This window comes from Phaethon lepturus, unplaced genomic scaffold (genome assembly GCF_000687285.1).
Source record: "Phaethon lepturus isolate BGI_N335 unplaced genomic scaffold, ASM68728v1 scaffold13118, whole genome shotgun sequence".
Lineage (NCBI taxonomy): Eukaryota > Metazoa > Chordata > Aves > Phaethontiformes > Phaethontidae > Phaethon > Phaethon lepturus.
In genome coordinates this window covers 716-9,388 of record NW_010555575.1, presented here as the reverse complement: position 1 = coordinate 9,388, position 8,673 = coordinate 716, and the positions used below count along the sequence as shown (strand labels likewise).

Here is an 8,673-nt window from a genome sequence, read left to right as displayed (position 1 = left end):
AAGAAGAATGTGAAATTGAAGATTTACATTGTAAATGGGATTTTTTTTTCCATCTCTCAGTTTCTGCTAGTTTGTTCTGTTCCAAGAAATTAGAAGCCCTTTTTTTTGTTTTGTTTCTCTGGCACAATGTGTTTTTTCTTTCAGTTTTCTTTTGCTTTGGTTTGTGAGCAGGAGGCAGACAAATTTCTAAGAAATATGCCTCACTGCATGTGGTTCTTCTCTCCCTTTATTCCTTTCCCCTCTTTCTCCCTTCTTCCCAACCCAAATAAAACTAGTGCTGCAGCACACATGTCAAGTCAGCGGTGCTGTTGTGGCTGAAAGCTGTTAAGAAACAGCACCAACCAGGATACAGCTTCTTCAGATCTTCATTCATGTTGAAGTTCTTTGGAGTCTGGAGGAATGTGGCTGAAAACACTAACCAAGTTCTGCCTGTGACAGCTTGTAGCCATGAAGGTGTAAATTAGTTGGGCTCTATTTAGAGCCTTTGTCACAGTTGCTTCCAGTTGTTAAATCTGAAGTTCAGATTGCTTTTGGCAAGGTTGAAAAAAAAAAGCCTTAAATCTTTGATTGCAAAACAAGATGTTGAAATATGAAGGACAAGAAAAAAGTCCTTCAGAGGCTGTGGTTTGTGGCTTCCTGTGGGTGTTGCTTGGCAATAATTTGTGTGTTGTGTTGCAAGGACCCCCATGAGTTTGGAGGAGCAGAAGTGCATGTGGACAGTGGAAGTCTTGCTGGGTAGGGAACTGAAGAGACCTAACGTGTTTCAAGCTGTAGCTTCTAGCTGCTTGTGGAGAAGTTTCCTTTGCATGTGCTCTTCATCTAACAGTGCTTTGTTTTGATATTTAATGTCAAACTGCAGCTGATAGTCACAACCAATATTCAGAAACAGAAGGCAAAATGAGTGCTGGCTTTCCCTGCCAGGTGCTGTTGACACATTTACTGTTGGCTTCCCACTTGTGATCCTTCGGAGGCCTAGAGAAGGATTTCAGGTCTTCCTGATGATACATGCACTAAGTCAAGGTGGTTGACCAGCTTCAACCTTACAGCATTCCCTGCTGACACAAAAAGGGCACATAAAGGCTGTGACAAACACTTCCGGGCATACTTGCATTATTTTTGTTAGGCTTTGAATTAAGGTCTCTGATTTTTACATTTCTGACGTTCATGGACTGAAGTATGTTGCCCTTCCTGCTAAATCGAATAAATTGACAACACCAATATTAAAGGAATGTCCATGTATGTGCATAATAGTCTTATAAAATATAAAAGGTACCATTGTTCCTAAGTAAACAGCAATTTTACGTTAGCGTACTTTCCAGAGCTCACTAGATCTGCTGCCTTGCTATTACAGGTGAATAACACTTCTCGTCTGTAAAGCACGTCCGTTGTTAGCTGCTGCGAACAGCTTGTGTTTCACGTGGTCCACTGCTTTCACAACCGCGTTTTTTAAAGACTGTCAAATTTATATACTCATCTGCACCAGCTGATACCAGCTTCCACTTTTATTGGTGCTATGGTTTGTACCCTTGCAGAAACTGGCAGCTGGTTTTAGTACCTGTTTTAATAAATAAACCTCATTGTTGAAGGGCCTGCTTTCTCAGATTTCTCTTCTTGCCGGAACACTGAGCTTGTTCACAGGGACTCCAGAGCAACAAGGGCTAAATTAACAGCAGTTTTCTTTTGGGGGCTTGGGCTAGGTTTTGTGAGGTACCAAGTGCTACAGAGAGGGAGAAAATGTGATGTTTGTGGTTGTCTTTCTAAACCATGTAGAAACAGTTAACATGGAGAGCTGTGCAGGCATGTTTGTGGGAATGGGAAGACACATGTCATTTCGGGAACCTATCACTTAAGTTTTATCCCTTAGTTTTTAGTAAATGTCACTGCTTTCTTCTTGTTTAATCTCTTCTTAGTTGTTAGTAAAAAACAGGCAGTCCTGTATTCCAGCAGGAGGAGGAGGGGTAGCAGAGATGTGCGTTAGATGGGTGAAGTGCAAAGTCTAAGTCCCATAAAGACTGGGTGTGCCTTGTGTAGCTGTTTAAGTAGATTTCAATGCAGCCTCTCCCCTACCCTTTCTCTTTATTTATTTTAACAGAAATGATTTTCCATAAATGGAACGGCTACTGTTCTGAACAAAAACTTGTGTTTTGAACCCTATTTTGTCCATTTGCATTGCTGGAAATACCCACAGTCGCGTGTGTGGAGCTGATGTGAACATGTTTGACGACAGACTGTTGAGGTCTGTTGGTTGACTTTCTGCAGACTGTCTTGTCAAGGTTTTCTCTGGCTGAGCCTGTGACCTTACCACAGTTCGGTTATACTCTGCTATCTGCTCCTGAACCGGCAAGGTTAATGGATACCCTTTCTGTGATGTTGTTACTCCAGTCTCCTCTTGCCCACGAGATGCTTAGTGTCTGTCCACTCCCCATAAATATAGCCATATGTATATACGTATACACACACACACACACATATGTATTTTTAATTGGAGAATGCGGCGCTTAACATCAGTGCCTCAACTTGCCTCAGTGTTACCTTCTGTTGGTTTAAATTGGAATATTATGAGTGATTGCAGAAGTTTGGGATTTGGTCACTGTTTTTAATTACTGTGAGTATCTGCAGTACAGAGAAAAGTCATTTTGTAACTGCTTGTTAAATGGTGCTGAGACTTCGAGGTATAGAAGGGTAGATAGTAAAAGTACATGGAGCAGGGGGACAAAGTGCTGTTTTATGGAACAGATTTGTTTGAAGAACATCTCAGTAAAACTCAACTCGGAGACATGGTGCCTCATCAGAGACACCAGACCATAGGATAGATGATTTTTAAAAATGAGCCTGTTTCCTCTAATTGGTAAACTTACAGGTTCGAAATTATGACTTTGCCCTGTCTGTTTTCACGGTCGTCACCTTTTTTTCTTCAGTGATTGCAACTTCATGTGGGAGGAGGGAGAAGATTAATTCAGAAGACTTCAGTTCACTGTGCTGGGAGGGACCAAACTCAAGGAAACCTCTGATCTATACACACAACTGCTGCATTTTTTTATAAATATATGTAAATGTCCTATTGTAATATTTGATCCGGGAAATAAACCAAACTGTTTTCAGTAGCTTTCTTCATCTCTTGGGTTTTGGGTTTGGGTTTTTTGTTGGTTTAGTTTTAATGAAAGTCTGCCCCTGCATTTCTGAGTTTTTCCTTGAGGTTATTGTGGTAGAAGGAAAGAAAATCAAGCTGAGTTCCCTATATGTGTGTGTCTGACTTCTTAGTAAAATTGTCAGATTGGGTGCTTTTCTTTTTCCTTTGCCTGCTGGTCTGTGAATCTTGATGGGGCAGAATAGGTCCGGGTGCCATAGCTTCTGCTGAACATCTGGGAAGTTTACTATTTTCCTATCCTGGCTGTAGCAGCTTTTGTTGGCCTTGAGTCTCTTTACAAAGTAGCAGAAGCTGCAGCTCAGCTGAAAAAATGCATATGTTTGTCATTTTAGATACTAGCTCCAGGTCTGCCCAGTCAGCAAGGACAGGGCTTGCCTGAATTTGAAGCCCATTTACAGAATGGTGTCTGGTAATAAATACAACCAAGTAACTGACTTCAGTAGAAAGCATCCAGTTCCTGCTGGTAAGGAATTGTTGATTGCAGAAGGCTGCTTGCTTAGCCCAAGAAATCTTCAGTCCATTCTACAGGTGACAAAATCTTGAAGTGAGACTAACTTCTGGTACATTGACAGGAAAAATACCCTTACGTAAATGAATAAAAAGAGAGGGGTAGGATTTTCTGTCCTTTCCAATGGAAGAGCAGAGAAAATGTGTCTTTCTATTCTGAACTGTCAATGTCTTCCTGGTACAGGTGTTTGTCCAGAGAGAGCCTCTAACTTCTGCAATTGTCTTTTAGAGTCCTTGGGATGTTCCTGTAATGGCCTCATGAAATCCCGATGAGCAGAGTCTCTTCTGGACAAGTACCTAGCAGGTACAGTGCGGAAACAAAAGCTTAAGAAACAGATCTCGGGTAATCCTCGTGTTCCTGACTGTAGGTAGGTCTCTGAAGCAGTAACTTCAGCCACTGTTGCCCCAGTCTTGCCCTGTTTGAACTCTCCAAAAAGTTATGGAATAGGGTGATTGACTGTGCCAACAGTCATGCTAAAAACCTTTGACCAGTGTTCATCATGACTCATTTCCAGCATGCCTTGGAGAGGAGGGCAAATGTACTTGGCTTATCCAAACCCGAAACTTTCCCGACAGGCTGTCCAGGTTCTGTGGTTAACACCTTTCTGGGAGGCACAGACCCTCGGAGGAGCCCAGGAGAAGGGTGTTGCTCTTGCCTTTCCCGGGGTATCTCGGAAGTGACTTTCTCTTTTGTTTTTCAGTGTGTGCACCTCTCCTTCTCACTGTTAAGAGAAACGGACAATTCCTTTTTCTGTGATGGAAGACCTGCTTGTGCACCTCTCAAGGCTGGAAAACAGCCTGATCTCTTCATGCAGCTTGGGAAAGTATTTCCTGTTCCAACTGAGTCGGCGGTATTCTTCTCATCACAGTCTGCAGGTCAAGGAACTACAGGATAGACTCAAGATACCCCTTGTTTTTAATCTATTTATTTTTCCTTTCTGCAGACTCCTTCCAACTTTTAACTGGGTTGGTTTATCTCATCTGCAGTAGTAAATCAGTTGAAATTCATAAGGAAGCTAAACCAAATGCCATGTTGTCTAGCACATCATGTTGGTATTTCTTTAGTCTGAGTTCTAGCCCCAAACTCCAGCCAGGGCTGGTCTAAGGGGATCACCGCTGGCAGCGAGTGTGCCCACACCTGAGTTCAGAGACATCTTAGCTAGTGGCAGAAAGAGATTTGCGGATGCTACTGGGAGGAGCGGAAGAGACCTGAATTGTGCTGAGCATCCTCTGGATGGGACCGAGGTGGACTTTGGTTTGGCACAGAATTATTCCATCTCACCAATTCAGACTCGGCTCAGCCTCTTTGATTCTCCTTGAAGCCAAACCACTCTTGAAACCCAACCTGCCCTGCAATTTCCATAGCCCCAGAGGGGTTTGGGGAAGCAAAGAGCAGGGGAGCGTGGTTAAGAGAGTGGATGCAGTGGTTATAATAAAAAGCTCACAGACCTTAAAGTTCAGAAAGAGCCATTGCCGAACCTGACCTGCAAACAGTGGACCAGGGAGGCAGAGACCTCTAAGTGTGATGGGATAAAGCGACACAAAACAACTAGGATGAAAGCAGACAGCATCTCTTCAGCTGTGATCCAGTGTCAGGGAAGGAGTTAGCAGGAGGACCTTGCCGAGCGAGAATCGCTTTGCCTGAAACCGTGCGTGGCAGCACCGTGGCCGGGTGACTTGGCAGCAAGTTACTCGCCTGTAATTGCCATGCTGACACTTTTGTAAGTAAGTTCTCGTGTGAGAAGGGGAGGCATGCGGCTGCTCACAGTGCTTGGAAAGCTGTGCTCTTCCCTGCAGGGCTAAAATTAGCCTTTTATTATTATTATTATGGACTTGGGGTGGAGTGGGTCTAAGGGGAAGATCAGTGATCCTGGGGAAAAGATTCACCCTGGTGCTTCACGCTGGGGTTTTCTGTGCGAGATGATTGACCGGATCATGTGTGTGACAACGTGGGAAGCTCAGATTGCCATGACGTAGAAAAGGGCACAAGATGAGGTTGCAACACACTTTCTTTCAGTAGAGTGAAAAATGCTTTATCTCTAAGTAAAAAAAGAGAGGAAGGAAAAGTTGGGATTTTAGAGACCGATTCATGTTATTTAAGAATAAAACAGGGATTTGCATGCTGGTGCAAACTGATTTTCCTTTCAGAGGAACTATCGTTATTCAGATAATCTGCTTATCTCAGCTTATTTTTCCTAGAAAAATGGAATTGGCTGAGGTAACCCAGCCTCACCCATTCATCTTTTCCATGTGGCACTCAAGGGCTCCAACTCAGTTTTCTATTTATTCTGACAGACAGTGGCACGCTGTACTTAGAGCAGGTTTTATATTCTTGACAGTCCTGAACTCATTGATTTGAAAGCAGCAAAAGCCACTTTGAAACGTGTTGGCAAATGCTACCCGTGTGTGTTACCCTAGGTAGAGCAATTTGGGTTATAAACCCAAAAGTAGCGCTCCAGTTGCTTTTTTTATCTACTGTATCGGAGCAAGACTGTATCAGGGCTATAGGATAGCTGCACTTAAAGCTTTGTCTCCTGTGGCTGTTTGCAGACGGGGAGGTCCATGTCCCAGGCAGCTGATGTGCCTCAGATCCTCATGATGAACGCATGAGGAGTATGAACCTGCTCCAAACTCTTCTTTGAGAAGACTCTTCCTTTTGCCTGCACAGCCCATGAGCAATTCTCTTTGCTTGTGCTGCCTGCAACTCCTCTGCCAGAAAAACTGCCCCAGTTTTGCCATTTTTTGTACTATGGCTTCCCTGTCTCCTGTTCTCAGACACAGAGGTTGTGTTCTCCCAGTCCTGTTCCCATCTTGGAGCTGCTACCGTCAAACCTTCTCTGTGGGGACGGAAGAGGAACCTCCCCATTGCACACTAATTGCCAGTCATGGGCACCCTAGATAGGACCTTGAAATGCTGATGTCTGATGGCTTGCAATAATTAAGATATCCAGAAATAACCTTTCTCTCTCAATGTTATCACCAAGGTGTGAGACAAATACATAATGGGGTATGCTCAACACCTGGTGGAAAAGCTGGGTCATTGACAAGGAGGCGAAGGGCAGGAGATAGGAACCAGCTGAGACGCAAGAATATTTACTTAGAAGCTTTTATTAAAATATGAGTGTTCTCCCTCCTGTGACTATCATAGAACAGCTTGGGTTGGAAGGGACCTTTAAAGGTCATCTAGTCCAACCTCCCCAGCACAGTCATTGCAGGTTGTTCTAGGAGGAACAGTATTTGCTACTCCAACAGTGGTCAAGGCATTTAGGGCAGATGTGGTAGAAGTCTTAAAATCTGGAGTTGTGGACTCGTGGCTTCTGCCAGAAAAAGGGGGCATAATCGAACAGATGGACTAGCCGCAGCGCCGGCAGAGGCTGGCTCATTCAGACAGGACAGTCATTCTTCCTTTCGAGCCACTGGTTGTGTGGGAGAGGGAAGGATCGTGACTGATGCAGTGGGTGGACCTTGGGGTGGAGAAGGAAGACGTGGAGCACAGGCTGGGACATCATAAGTAGTCACCCATGGGTGATGCCTCCAGGACAGGGCTCATCTGAGGGGTAGACGCTGCTGGCTCCACGTGGCATTGCTCCCAGGTAAGCCGGGAAGGCGGGAGGACAGGTTCTCTGGGCTCTGCTGAATCCCCTTGCTTTTGGCCATGGAGACATGCTGGCAGGAAGGGAGTCTTTCTTTTGAGCATCCTAACAAAGGCTGGTTCAGTTGCGCTTCTGCTTTATTTCCCCTTACAGCAGCGCTTATGTCTCTCTTGGATGAGGCAGAAGAAAGCAGCTGATCTTGCTGAAGGGGACCGTTGAGGGGACAGCAAGCCGTGGAGAGCTTCCTGGGGGAAGGAGACCTCCCGCCTTGCCTAGGGAGAGGGCAGCAGTGAGGGGAGGGAGGGACCTTGGGGAGGTTAAAGGGAGACCTGCTTCTGCAGACCACAAATGTCTGATGAGAGCAGCCGACGCTGTAAGCTCCGGAGGAGCAAGAGCTATTCTGGAAGGTCCTCTAAAGTGGGGAGGTGGGACTCGGCACTGGATGGTCAGTCGCTGGACTGCGAGTGGGACCGCAGTGAGGCTGAGAGGCACCAAATTCCCTATAACCAAGGCAGGGAGGATAGAAAGAGGGGGGGTGAAGCGCCAGGATGGGTGGAGCTGGTGATCCACCTTGGGCTTCTTGGCTCACATCCTCTCCATGCAGCAGGGTTTTGCAGCCCCGATCCTCTGCGTTCAGCCCTCATGGGACCCCGCAGCCTGCTGGGGCTGGCGTGGCCGATCTCTAGCAGGTCGCAGTGACGCAAAGCCCCCTTAGGCTCATGCCCCCCGGCCTCTCTGGCCATGGAGGGGCTGGACGTGCAGCCTGAGCCGCTCCTCCCCGTTGCTGATGCCATGCACGAGGTGGGCTGAGGCAGCTCTTCCCACGGAAACAACCACGCAGTGCCTGTTCGCTTCCGCTTCTGCAAAGCCAAAGCCGAGCCCGAAATAAATTGGCCGGTGTGAGAAGCAGCTCGAATCGGGGGGCTTGCGCAAAACGGATTGCAAGCCACCGGGAAAGGGGAAAATGCATAAAAACACCCTGAAGCAAAAATGAACACAGGGCAGAAGGAATTTGGGAAGCCAGGACAGCAGCAGACAGGGTTGTTTTCAGCCGTCCCAGAGTGACCGGTAGACATCCCCGTCTTGTAGATAGGGAAGAGGGAGAGCTAATTTTTGACAAGGTATCAGCTGGAGGTGGGCAGGCACTTTCTAGGTGAACTGATAACTTAGTAAAATACCAGCAGAACTGAATGGCTCGCCCAAGGATAGGTGATAACCTTTTCTTAATTAACTTTAATTGGTTTCAGCATATTCAGACCTGTGGTAGGACTAGTGCGCGATGGAGTTGCTGTTGGATTTGACTGGAGTGGTGTGCTTTCACAAGTCCTTGTCCGAGGATTTCGCCCCTTTCCCGGCTCCCTCCTGCTCGCTGCAAGCACTTGAAGTCAAACCGAGCCGCGGTGGTTGGTCTCCTTCCCGCAGTTG

General features: G+C 46.2%; 1 protein-coding gene across 1 annotated transcript in view; it reads left to right on the top strand.

Annotated features, from left to right (window-relative positions):
* The window catches only part of UBXN7 (UBX domain protein 7), a gene marked incomplete at its 5' end in the record, with an annotated part of 28,201 nt that extends 24,792 nt beyond the window's left edge, over window positions 1-3,409 (top strand). Inside the window, one exon of the mRNA XM_010292205.1 lies at window positions 3,398-3,409. The remainder of the gene's footprint in view (window positions 1-3,397) is intronic.
* Between the last annotated feature and the right edge of the window lie 5,264 nt (window positions 3,410-8,673).